Source organism: Oryctolagus cuniculus, chromosome 1, assembly GCF_964237555.1.
Source record: "Oryctolagus cuniculus chromosome 1, mOryCun1.1, whole genome shotgun sequence".
In the NCBI taxonomy this organism is placed as follows: domain Eukaryota; kingdom Metazoa; phylum Chordata; class Mammalia; order Lagomorpha; family Leporidae; genus Oryctolagus; species Oryctolagus cuniculus.
Genome location: NC_091432.1, coordinates 29,229,730 through 29,243,847, shown reverse-complemented (window position 1 = coordinate 29,243,847; position 14,118 = coordinate 29,229,730).

The following is a 14,118-nucleotide window of genomic DNA, read 5'->3' as shown; positions in this document are numbered from 1 at the left end:
CCATCAGCAATTCTCTGTGCTTTCCTTACAAAACCTTGTCCATGTCCCTCTCCATCTCCACTGCAACAACCCAGGTCTAAGATCCCTTATTCCTCTCCTGGACTAGAACCCATTTTACAATTTGGCTGTTTATCCAGTCTCATTTCCCTAGCAGCCAGAATGAATGATTAAGAATGTGAATCAGCAGGCATGGGAAGCCATGACACGGAGGCAAAAAAACGATCTAAATGAAAGATCCTGGTGAACAAGATCCCAGCGGAAGGAACAGGCCATCAAGGAGGGAGGTGCCTTTCTCTGAAGGGAGCAAGGAACCCCCACTATGATATGGCCTTGACTAAACAAGTTCAGAGTCTCTGGTGATTGCTGATGTCATAAATAAGAGTGCCAATTGTCAAATCAACAACGGGAGTCCCTGAGTACAGGCTCCCCACGTAGGATCTCTGTCCTTAATGTGTTTTACTATGAAACTTAAAAACAACACTACTAGTCGAACAATGCCCTATACCTTGTGCGGTTGTGTGATTGCAGCCTGTTGAAATCCTTGCTTAGTGTATACTAAGTTGATCTTCTGTATGTGAAGGTAATTGAAAATGAAACTCGATGAAGGGCGGGATGGGAGAGAGAGTGGGAGAGGGGAGGGCCACGGGAGGGAGGGAGTTTGGGAGGGGAGCCACAACAATACAAAAGTTGCACTTTGTAAATTCACATTTATTAAATAAAAAAATAAATAATAAGAATGTGAATCAGATGGTATTGCATATTGTCTCAAAGTTCTCCAGTGATATCCATTTCCATTGGTTATAATGCATGCACAAGTTTCTTTCAATGTCCACAAGCATATCTACAATTTCCTCCATCTAGTTCCCTCCTTCTTACCCAGTACCTTTGTTCATTGTGCTCTATCCTCATGGGCTTTATTTCTGTTTCAGGGAGCCTGGTTTCTTCCCTAGGGACTTTGCACTTGCTGCTTGCTTTGCCTAGACAAAATGCTTCTGAATCCTTCTTTGGCCAGGCCCTTTGGATATCTCAGGCCTCTGCTCAAGTTTTACTTCCTTGGTAAAGCCTTTCCTCACCAACCTATCAAAAATAGCCATATCCCCTTAGTCACTTTTAAGAACTTTAGTTTTATTCTCTTCTTCTAGTTGACACCTTCTAAAATGATTCCATATTCAATGATTTGAATATTATGATTTAAGCTTCATCAGTGGAGGGACCTTCTCTTTGTGGTCCACTATTATATATCCAGCATCTGACTCTATGAATATCGAGCATTAATGAATGCCTGCGTTACTACTTCATTTGTGTCTCATAGACAGTGTTATTGCTATTTTCACAGGATGGTATCTTAATTATTATGTGCCTTTAGGGTTTTTTGACAAGAGCATAATACATGTTTGTTGAAAGAATGCATGATTCCTATTCACAGATAAGGAAACCTCAATGGGTTTATGGAAAGCAAGTAACTTTCCCTGATGTTGTGAAGTATTCAAATAGCACAATTGTGTCTCAAGTGTATGAATTTGATAAATTAATTTTCCCATCATTATCAGTTATAATTATATGCACAAATATCAATGTATAACTGACAGATAAAACTAGTGTATGTTTAAGGTATTAAATTTTATTTTGACATATATTTATACCTTGTAGAGAATGAGTTTTCTGCCTCCCCTCATTACTTGCTATTTTCATTTTAGCTTGTTAATTCCCTAATGGGGGTTTCCCAGGCATTAGAAGAAAACTCAAAAATAAAAATATGTTGGATGATGCAACTTCTATGTTGTTTACTCCACCCAACATTTAATCCATGTATTCTCCATTGAGCTGCTTCATTTTCTTATTGTATAGACAGTTCTAGTATAGACTGAATTTGAATCTTAGTGGAAAATATTGGCTTAATTAGGTTTGAAATGTCACTTTGGAATACTACCATCTTTGCCTATGATTCTTTTCCAAATCTTGTTTAGACTTTACTCAGTAAGTGGCAAACTTTTTAGAGTGCAAGAAATTTTCTTTGAGTTTATTTTGAATACTGATTATCCAGGAAGTTTTTGGTTAAGATTATTCCAGCTCAGATTTGAATGCTTTTGTGTGTTAATTTTGTGAGTGGACAGTCATTAAGTCTTAGTTTTCTCATTTTTTTCCCCAAACAATATAATTAAGTAAATGACAAGCAGTAGAAGTGCAATTACATGAAAAGCCCTATATTTTATATGTTTAAGCTGCATTTCATTTCTTAGTAAGTTGTTGAAGGTGGGACCAACTCCTTCCACTCCTGAGTCTTGCAGAGGTAGAATACTGTGCCTTTCATTCTGGATTGCACTTGATGGCTTTATGGTTTGTGCACATGCATTTCTGAGTAGCAGGCAGTTTTGTTGTTGGAGGGTCCTTGGTTACATAGTGAATCTAACAATTCCATCAGGAGGCACCATGCTTCTACCCACATCCCAGAATATGTTTTTGCCATTCATTTCACTAGTCTATGTAACCTACCAAGAAGAATAAAAAATTTTCCTGTTGTCTTCATAGCATTTGCTTCCATATTTGTCTTCCCCCACCAACGAATTGACCCCCACATCATTTAACTTAAAGAAAATCCACAGGTAGCTGCAGCTGCCACTGTGGCTGCTGCCCTACAGAAGCCTGCACATCAGGACTTACAGCTACTCCATCTTCCTTCATATGTTAAATGGTGAGAGAAATATTATGTACATTTTAGGACTTCTGGAAGAATGAGATAATGTAGTACATAGTAAGTCTTTAGTCCAGTGTGTAGTATATAGTGAGTTTTCAAAAACAGTAAACTACCAATATTTTCTATCTTTGTACTTCTAGTACCTAAGCACAGAGTCTAACATTTAGTAGACATCTAAGATATTAATTAAGCAAATGAGTCCAGAGTCAATGTTGTCCTTACATCTTTGAAAAAATTTAATAGATTTATCTTCTCATTGTTTTCCTTAAATAAGAATCGAGAATTATAGGTATTGCTTCCCCTAACATTTGTCGTATATTGTGTAGCCAAATCCAATTTTTAACACCTGTTGTATCTGATACAATTTCAAAATGCATGGGTTCTTTCAACTTAAATCATTATTAACTTAAAAAAGCGAATTATTGGGAAAGAAAGACTTTGACTTTTACCAAAATTTTAAATTGTCAAATTCTTGTTGTGTGGGGATTGCAATACCACTCCTCTTAAAAGTTGGTCTATTATTGCCTTAGGCCAAATTACCCACCGTTAGTCTACCGCTACATCCTAGCATGCGGTGTTATCTTGTTTTCCTTGTTGATGGAAACATGTCATTTTTAATATTGCCTTGAAGCCAAGACTTTCAAAGGTGCATATGGATTTTGGGAGTCAGGGAGGTAAATACCATCTTCTGCCTTCTTTTGGGTTTGTTGTTGCTGAAGGGGGCCCAACAGGTTATTCATTTGCCAATTATAAGAGATGTGATTGGGGAGCCTTTAGGAAGCAATGAAGTTGTCATTTCGTGGGGAGACATTGTTCACGTACACAGAGATTTTGCATTGTTCAGGCTATCAGTTTTAGTTTTGTGTTCAGAAAAGGCAGAGATACTGAAGGGCTTGAATCTTGCAGAAGAAAGTGACTTTACTATCAAAGATGCTCATCTGAAAAAGAAAAGGCAAATGGGATAGGAAGCATAAATGGATCAACAACAAGTACTCTGCAGCACAAATTCCTATTTTTAAAAATGTGTTGTGATTGTCAGTGTCTGTTTGTATTATGTGTAAAATTCTTTTCCTTCATACTTACAATTCATGTGGGAAGATAGGTCTTTTTTTCAGTTATGATGGGAGTTGTGTCAGCACCAGGAGGATATTTTTAACTGTGAGTTTTTAAAATGTGAGCTGTGACATTAGGTAAACAAGAAAGCAGTCCCTCCACCCTCCAGTCTTCCCAGGGCCATAGCCCAGAATAATTGAGTCATTGACATATGAGGCAAAGAGAATATAAATTTATCAGAAGCTCTGTTAAGTGACCACTGCTTCTCATAAGCACTGCATTCGTTCTCTGAAACAGACATGTCTCACTGTGTGCCACTCACTGTTAAAGGTCTAGGCCATTATCTGGTCCTTTTCCCCAACTTTGCTCCAAGAAATTGAGTAATGTCCTCACTAAAGCTCAGTTGTGCTTGGTTCCAAAGCTCTTTATGCCATTGTGTTGGTTTTGTATACAATAATTTAAGATCACGTAAACCAATAAACTATGATTTCTAAGGAAGTGGTTATTGTTTCCCTGAAAAAATAAGTTGGATGATTTGGAAATTGTTGATAAAAGTAAGTTGCTAAAAAGAAATCAGCTGTTGAATTAGATGTAAGGCCACTTCAGAGGATTAAAGAAAAAACGATGCCATGCTTTGATTCTTTTGCAAGTGTCTTCTTACTTTGCTTGGAAGAAGTCAGAACTGTATATCTCAGATGATGCATTGTGGTTGTATTTCGTTGGTGAGCTGCCTAGCTATGGAGAAAGCCTCATGGCAGGGAAGCGAGGGACACTTCGGGCCTACAGTCTCTGAGGGGGTGAAGCTCTCTGTCAAACAGCTCATGGGAACTGAAGCCTGCCAATAACAATGTGAGTGAGCTTGAAAGTGGAATTGTCCCAATTAAGTTCTGAGATGACTGCAGACCTGTGAGAGATACCGAATGAGAGGAGTTACCTAGGCTGTACTCCTATTCCTGACCTGAAGAAAGTAGGAGACAATGATAACTTGCAGTTTTAAGCCACTAAGTTTTGGGGAAATTTTTACACAGCAGCAGAAAGCTAATATGGTGTCCAATACAAAAGTTCCATTTTAAATGACAGCCTTCTTTTGACCTGGAGGAAATGAAAAATAACCAAGAATACATACTTTGGTTAAGAAAACTAAGACTTGAAATTTGCCTTTTTTTAACTGTAGATCCAGGTTTGCTTCATTATTCCATTATGTACGTGCAGTCTTGTAATGCCATTGAAACCTTTATCAAGTATCTGAATGAATTCAAAACAGCTGCTTGGGAAAAAAATAAAGCAAGGAAACTTTTTCCTTTATTCCTCCTGCAGTATACTGCTTATATCCAACTCAAACACCAATTTAAGGGTTTTAATTTCCTTAATAAAATACTAGTGAGGCTGTCTGCATTTGACAACGTAAGCATCAGCAGCAGAGAACACTGCCTAGGAGGCCTTCAACCTAAATCTGACTGTGATACAATGCTCATCAAAAGTCCTGCTGGGAAAATTGGTATTCCAGTATTAGAGACAGTTGAGCCATTTATTTTATTGGGTTCTTAGGCTTTAGCATGGTATCAAAGCACACCATGAGCTAGAGACATAGTGGAATCTATTACTCTGATTCTCTATGGAAATACTTTGACAAAACTTCAATGTATGTTGAAATAAGGGATGGTTATAAATAAAATTGCATCTATAAGCTTTTGCAAAATCATTATCAATGATACCATATGTTTGTTGTTGTTCAATGTCTTTGCATTGTGACAAATTCTCTGTTTAAGGCTAGGCAATAGCTATATTTCTCTAATAGACTCAGTGTGTGTTCTTTGATAAACTGTGAGCAGTATGTGATATAATAACTTCTCCATTTTGCTTCGGTTGCAGGGAAATACAGCTATTTTATGATCAATGATAGTAGCTACCATTCACCAAAGTTTATATTTCTTTCTGGTTCTACATTTTATTAGTTGGTACTTGTTTAATTAAATTAATTAATTTTAAATATTGATCACCTACTTTAGCTAATTTTTAAAATCTTTGTAGTTTTATATTATTTTGGTACTTTATATTATAAACTAAATATAATTTAAAGTAGTTTATAAACTATTTTATCATGTAAGTGATAATATGAGGCCTCTTCAGCATTTGATAAAAGGCTTTATTATATTAAATAAGTATTTCATTTTCTCATCTGCATAGTGAAAACAATCACAGAGGATTAAACATTTTTTCCTTTATAATTAATAGGTGGGTCTGCCATATCTGGTTGCATCTATTGTTGATTACAATCTTGCAGCTGGGATGAAGTGAGCAATGTGGTGCAATGACACCAGGAAGGAGCACAAAGCAGTAGTGGGAGTGGTCATTTTTGGGGAACTATGTGATGGAGCCTGCTGGGCCCAGTTCTGTGTATCCTTGCAGCTAATTGGGATATGAGTTGTGTTTTCAGTACAGAAGTCTACTCTAGGCTTGGCGTTGTTCTTACTTGCATAGCTCCTTAGGCTTTTTCCCTGGTCCTGTCTGATTCTAGGAGCTTCCAGTATCCTTTTACAAATATGTTTCTTTTTTCCTGCTTAAATCTATCACTGCAGATTTTATTGTGTGCAGCTAAGAAAGTTGACAGCACAGGCTTCACATGTCTTCAGTTTTAGTAATAACAAAATAGACTGTAGGGGTCAGCATACACATCAGGCAACAGTGAGCGGGGAGGAGGGAGGTGCATGCCCCTTCAAGTTCAACTTCCCTAAAACATTTCACCAAAGCCAACATGGCTGTAGCTACTCTCCAAATTTCAAATGCGGTTTATGAGGTTACCAGTTTGTAACTTTTGACATTCAAATTTATTTCATAGATTTGAAGTTTTTTTTATTTTAAATATTTATTTAGTTGAAAGGCGAAAATACAGAGAAAGAGGAAAAGAGGGAGAGGGAGAGGGGAAAAGGGAGAGAAAGAGAATCTTCCATCCACCAGTTTACTTCTCAAATGGCTGCAATGGCCAGGGCTGGGCAAGGCTGAAGCCAGGAGCTTCTTCTGGGTCTCACATGGGTACAGGGGCCCAAGCACTTGAGCTATCTTCTGCTGCATTCCCAGGGACATTATAAGGAGTGGAACAGGAAGTAGAACAGCTGGGACTTGAATTGGCACCCACATAGGATACTGGCACTGCAGGCAGAGGCTCAACCTTCTATGCCACAGTGCCAGCCCCTTGAGATTTTTTTTAAAACATTGATTGAGGTTAGAAAATTCCTTGTTTGTGATGCTTAGAAGTTTGCACTTTCCACTTAGACATTTTGCTGTTGTAACAACATGGACTGTGACATGTGGATGTCCTGGAGTTTCTAAGATTTGCTTGTAACATTTTAACTAATGGTGAAGCCAATCATGATCTCAAGTAAAAACAAAGTAGTAGTCCTGAATTCTCTAAGCTGACAGCAGCAAAACTCTTCTCCAGCAACTCTTGGTCCATATAGCACAGAGAATGGGCTCCCAGGAAAACTTTGTATTTTCAGTATATGTTAATGTCTCAACAGTTCCTGACTTGTAACTTAAAAAAAAAAAAAAAAACTGCTACAAAATTGAACCCTTGCTAACATTTTGAATCCCAGGATACAACACAAATGGGGGGTTCTGTTGCAAACAGATTTGCCTGAAAATTGCATCTGAAAGAATAATCATTAGGAGGCTTGTTGGCCACTTTTCAGAGTAGCAGGTGTCTGGGATGATGTTCAGGGGAAACTCATCAATTTCATCCTTCCCCCCCAAGAGCTGGTTTGTTTTAGTGCTTTAAAGAATAAGATTTAGCACCTAGTTCTCTGAGTTTCATCCAGAGCGATGCAGTGCTTTAAGCCAAATTTTTATTTGTAGCTTAAAAACTGTATTTGGACTGCATTTTATTTTGTGATTCACGTATACCTTGCCTCATTCCTTTGCACTGGAATGCCACATCTCCTGGTGTCATTAGTGCAAATAGAACTTTTAGCTCTCTAGAGGTTATGTTGTTTTAAAGTATTACAAACTCATTCATGACACTCTCCTGCAAACATCCTGTTGTTATTACATCATCTGTTTTATAAACTACCCCTTTGTTTCCTTTTCTACTTATTGGGTATTTGAGAAGTGGAAGAGAGTGCTTTAACTGTGCAGCTAAAAAGTCTTGGTAATTTAATTGCATTTGACAATTGTTGAAACCTCAATCCCCAAATACTTGCAGCACATTCTTTCCTGACAGCAGCAATAATAGAAATGTCGTGGTGCTAATGAAGAATTTCTACTGTGGGTCCTTGAACATAGTCCAAATAGCTATCATCAGACATAAACCATTCAGATTTCTTGGTATTGCTTCATGCTTCAACTGAAGTCAAGGCTCCATTTTTCCAAATGACAAAGATATATTTGTTCTCGACATAGGTCCTGGAATATTTGAGAAAAGGAAAAAAAGAAGACACAGTAATGGTTTTATGCATATGAAAGTCATCTTAACTTTATGTGCCTGGTACTTAAACTCACATAGATACCAAAGGAGAGATGTCCATCTGGGACATCATATTTGAACACAAAAGTGTTGCTTTGGAGTTATTTTATAGATGAGCAGAGCTGGGGGAAAGCTTAGAGATGACCTTGTCTGGTTCCCTTGATTTTCAGGAAAGACTAAATTAGGAAACGGTAGTGAATTACCTGGGGAGGGTGTGGGGTTAAGGAAGAAAAAAGTTGAGTGATTCCCCATTCGAACATAGATTCTGCCTTCTTCTAAGGGAGTAACAGATAGGTAAGTAACAACAAGATAACAAAAAGTTAAGCTTTCAGTGTGTGATGTAGTCACTAGTAGTTAGAAATGTAGAAATACTTTTTGAAGTATTTTTTGATTGATTTCCCTTCATCCTTCTTCTCCTTCTCCTTCTTCCTTCTTCCTTCTTCCTTCTTCCTCCTTCTTCCTCCTCCTTCCTCCTCCTTCTCCTCCTTCTCCTTCTTCACAGGCAGAGTTAGAGAGAGAGAGATACAGAGAGAAAGGTCTTCCTTCCATTGGTTCACCCCCCAAATGGCTGCTACAGCCAGAGTGCTGCACCGATCCGAAGCCAGGAGCCAGGTGCTTCTCCTGGTCTCCCATGTGGGTGCAGGGCCCAAGCACTTGGGCCATCCTCCACTGCCTTCCCGGGCCACAGCAGAGAGCTGGACTGGAAGAGGAGCAGCTAGGACAGAACCAGTGCCCCAACCAGGACTAGAACCTGGGGTGCCAGCGCTGCAGGCAGAGGATTAGCCTAGTGAGCCGTGGCACCGGCCTCATCCTTTCTTTTTTCTCTTCTTTCCTTCCCTTCTTTGGTTACTATTGTGTTTACCCTATACAACTCCTTTGCTACTAGCTTTAGGCCAAGATTTTCAATTGGAGTTATTTTCATTTTTTACTCCAGACAACATTTGGAAATATCTTTTTTTTTTCAGTTGTTTTAACTGTGGAGACTGTTACTGGTATGAGTGGGTAGACAAGGGAAGCTGCCAAACATCCTACAATTCACAAGGCTTCCTTGGCTCTGCTCACAACAGAGGATTTTCCAGCCCAAAATGTCAATATCACTGAGCTCTACCTAGGCAGATGCTTATCGTCACAGAGAAGAGGCCAGAGAATACTTGTAAGGGAAGAGCAAGTATGGTAATGAAATCGGAGATGACCCCCCTAAAATTTACACAGAGGTGTGGCCCCTTAAAGTTCCCCAGAAGTGCTATCTGGGGTGCCACATATGCTACCGGAATTTGAGGTGCCATACGATTTCACCATATGCTTACTAATAAATCCCAATATTAATAAGCCCGAGAGGGTTCTTTCCTAATATTTAGAGAAGAATTCTAAATACCGGCACAGATAAACAAGGCAGCATGGTACATTTTAAGCCTTTATTTAGTGAGATGCATAGGAGAGTAAGAGCTTTATTTAAGAGAGAGGTAAATCTGGGTTCATACCGAGCACCAGGAACCAGCCACGTGGAGGAGCATCTAGGCCAGGAAGCCTAGGGCACGTGGCCTGAAGGCCACATACCCTGGAGGTGCAGGGCTTTAGCAAGCTGCCTCCTGGCAAGAGGCCAGGGAAGAAGAGAAGGGCTGGATACACTGTGTCCCAGGCTTTTAACCCACTTCCAAAGGGGAGTGGTTAATTAACCTGATTGGCTGGTGGGCACCAGGTGTGGCCAGGTAGGGGATGAGGTCACACAGGGGTGTGGTGAAGGTATCAGGTAGGGTGTGATGTCACACAGGGGCATGGTGAAGGCGTGGTCTTCCAGCTCACAAACCTGATCAATTTTAATCTGTATGCCTGCCTACTTCAGTAAGTGTTAGGAAAAGAGTTGCAGATTGGTGCCTTCTCACACATGGCACCAAATTGTTAGGAAAAGAGACGCAGAATAGAGAGGAGGCAGTGTACAAATTTACAGCCAGACCGAGTTTATTCAGAGAAAATAAATTCATAGAGGTGGGTGACCAACTGCCTGTGAGCACACTGATGGAACACGCGGCACAAGGGCCTGACCCCCAGGGGCTGGGCCTTTGTATATTTTAGGAGGGCTAGGGCTGGGGTTGGGGTAGGGGCAGCAGGCAGAGGGGAATTCCTGGAACTGGTCTTTCAAGTGTTTTGAGCAACTGGTCTTTCAGTTTGCCATGGAGGATGGGGGATGAAGGCAATAGGGTGTGAGACCCAATTGAGATTCAGGGCAAGGAATACATCCCAGTGTTTATCTTTTGGGCAATGAGCAAGAGTGACTGAGGCTTATGTCCTTGTTAGATCAGTAAGAGGATAAGGGGACTTCCAGTTTATAGGGAGAGATCATGGGACACTAACAGAGAGGAGGAATCTTGGAAGAGAATCTGAGAAGGGTGAAAAATGAGATTTGATGTTGCTGTTTCCATTCACTCCCAGTAGACCATACTTTGGAAGAGACAAAAATGCAACAGATAATAAGCTACATATATAAGTCTGGAGGGTAGCAAAAATCTCCGAGGAGGAGTCAAATTTCTTAACCCTGTGGTCTTTGGCCTAGTTGAGAAGACTTCGCATTTCTCAGAGAAGCTCCAAATTCAGCTGGTGTCTTAGCCAGTAAGAACCTAAACCTAAATTGTGAGTAAAAGTGGTAGAGGGAGATGCTCAGGCAAATGGGGCTAAGATGGTGCCCTCGGTTCCATATAGCCCATATTGGCATGAAGGAGGCCAAGAAATTACTAGGTTCCCTGGAGACTGCTGTACGTTCTGATTGAAGAGCTCCTCGTGCGTGTCTCTGAAGCAAGGAGTGCAGAGTGTGCGATGTAGAGAGCTGCCAAGAATCCACATCCCAGACATCACAACTCCTGTAGGCAGCCAGGAGACCTTGGCTGCCTGTGTCCCAGTCAGGAGTGACACCGGTCCACACGTTTCTGCAGCAGCTATCATGAGCCCCTGAGGATGATTACAAGAAGTCGGACACCAAAAGTCCCCTCCTCCACCCCAACTCACCCCATGATGCTACATGATTATCACCTCCTAACAGATGTCTGGAGAATGGAAGGATTAATAGTGGGGGAATCCCCCACTATTAATTGGAAGAAAGGCCAATTAGCCAGCTGTCTGCAACTTACAACCAAATACCTGGTGCTAGCTACTTGAGAAGGAAAGATGTTTATTTTTGGCTCATGGTTCTGGATGTTCAGGTCCAGGATTGAGTGGCTCTACTGGTTAGGCATGGAAGACGGCACAGTGAATGCAGAGGAAGGATCACATGGTAAATTAGGAAGCAAGGAAAACAGCTGGGATTAACTCAGGCTTTTTTATCATCTGTTTTTGAGAATTACCTTGTGAGGGCACAATCCCAGTGACCTAAGGACCACCCACTAAGCCCACCGTATAAACATTGTAAATGGATTTCAATTCCGTCTTCTTTCAAAAGTTTTATTTAATAACTTTCATTTTATTTGAAATGCAAGAAGAGGGAGAAGCAGAGGTAGAGAGAGAGACAGAGATAGATGTGGGAGAGAGAGAGAGAGAGAGAGAAAGGGAGAGAAACAGAGATTTTCCATATACTTGTTTACTCTCCAAATGCCTGCAAGAACCAGGTCTGGCTGAAAACAGGAGCCGGGAACTAAGTTTGGATCTCTTACACGGATGGTAGGGGCCCAAGCATTTGAGCCATCATCTGTTGTCTCCAGGATGTGCATTAGCAGGAATTGAGCAGAAATAGGATTTAAATCAGGTACTCTGATATGGGATGTGGGTGTGCTAAGCAGTTATGCAATCTTTGTGCCAAATGGCCACATGCATTTCCACATTTTTAATCAATTCACAATTTTTAAGAACTGAAATTTTATCACGTGGGCCTTTGGGGGACATTCAACAATGAAACTAATTAATATCCAGGCCATAGCTGTCAATTACCTTAAAGAAATGAAGCTTTAAACAACATAATACCGAGAAGTTTATATTTAGCAAACAGTTTTTTCTTTAACAGGAATGAATGCTCAAGAGAAAGCTGAGTGATAGAAATAAAATTACCACACCCCCCTTTTTTATTCAGCTGCACCGCAGTCTTATTCAGCAGCTACATGGCCTCTAGATTCTAGATTATTTTCAACCCCTTTTCTTGTCCACATCCTCCATCCTTCCAGCAAGTCCTCTCCAGGACTTTATATCTTAGGACCACCCTTCTGCCTTTGGTCTGCTTCTCCTCTTTTCATTTCCATGGATATTCTTAATGATAAATACATACACTAAGAGAATCCCATCTGAACTGAGTAGAGGAACTTATCAGTGTATGTAGATGATAAGGCACTGCCCATGAGGACCAATGTCTCCAGTTTTCTCTGATGAGGAGAATGTCACGAAGGCCACTGCAGAAACATATGGTCCTCTCAAATGGGGAAATTGAGACAAGTTTAATAAGTCAGCTATTTAGATAGCTGAAGGCAGAGTTAAGGGCCATGAACAGGGGACAGAGAAGTATCTTAGAGCCAGCACCGGTGGTGATCAGGACAAGAGGAAAGGTGGTTGTTGAAATACAGTGACTTCTCTGACTGAAGGAAAATACTTTGAAGAGGAAAGGAATCACTGCCAACCTGTGGCCCAGCAGGGAGTAAATCAGCTTTAAATACCCTGATCTCTGTGTCCTCCTAATCTCTGTTTTTGTTGCTGATAAAATTCATAGAAGTCAGACACAAAGAGAGAAGGATGAAGAAGGGGCCTGTGTGGACAAATAGAGAAGATCCAAAAGAAATGAATTTATAGATATTCATCGGGTCTGATAACTTGGAATTTGGGCTCTATCCTCTATCATGAATAATCTGTGTGACTGAGCAGCTTTCTTAAATTTTACGTAAGTTTCTTCTTCTGCATTATGGTAGTAATAATAGCTTCTTACCTCATTTAGTTGTTTTGAGGCTATGGGATGATAATACATGCAGAATACTTGTATCAGTACCAGACATATAATGGGTACTTAGTAGTTGTTAGTTGTTAATTTTCCTGGTCATTTGGTGTCCAGCAGGACATGTAGCAGAGGCTGTGACTTCAGAATGATGCAGAAAAACATTTGCATTTCATCTGCAAGGGGACATCTTGCCAAGGAAAATCCTTACTGTAAGGAAGAGCACCAAGTAAACTGCCCAATATCATCACTGATTTCACACTTTATTTATTTCACCCAGGTCGTAGGTGCTCTTACTGTTTCTTTAGAGGATAATTTTGAGATATTTTCCTTCAGCAAAAAATTAGTTGACAATTGCCAATTTGGGAGACAAAAATAACTGTACCCTTCAAATAATTCAGAAACAAAAGCTGGTTTGAACTCTTGTTAGAGGTGGTAGAAGGTTCCACTCAAGAACCATCCCTTGCCCTCTTTTAGGGTGGGGGCACCTATTTCTGCAGCTGTTGGAAGTGTTGGCAGTTGACAGCTTTCAATAACTTCACTTTTTGGGAATACTCAATGGTGGTTCAATATGCTTTAAATAAATCTGTTGGCTTTTCTCAATTTGAGACACTTCTAAGGGGTCATTCCAGCTCCTCTGTCCTCTGTTGGATCATCTGAAGCTTTTGCTGTGACTGCATTGCAGATTACCTTCTCCTGTGTGGTTCTGCTTTTCTCATTGTTCTCCAGGCATTGATTCTGCTAATAAGCTTCACCAAATTTCCTGCATGCAAATATCCATATTGTGATCTTCTCCCAGAGAAATCCTACTTGCAGTACTTGGGGTCATGAGTTATTCTTCACGAACTTTTCTACTAACTTTTGTTCCTCTTGGAATGTTCAGTAATTGTTTATTATGACAAAAAATGGTACTTGAAAAGCTGATTCTGCAGGAACCTGGTTTAGAGTGATATAATTTTTACAAAGATCACCATTTCAATCTCCAGGATTGATTTGGATACCCAGATAAGT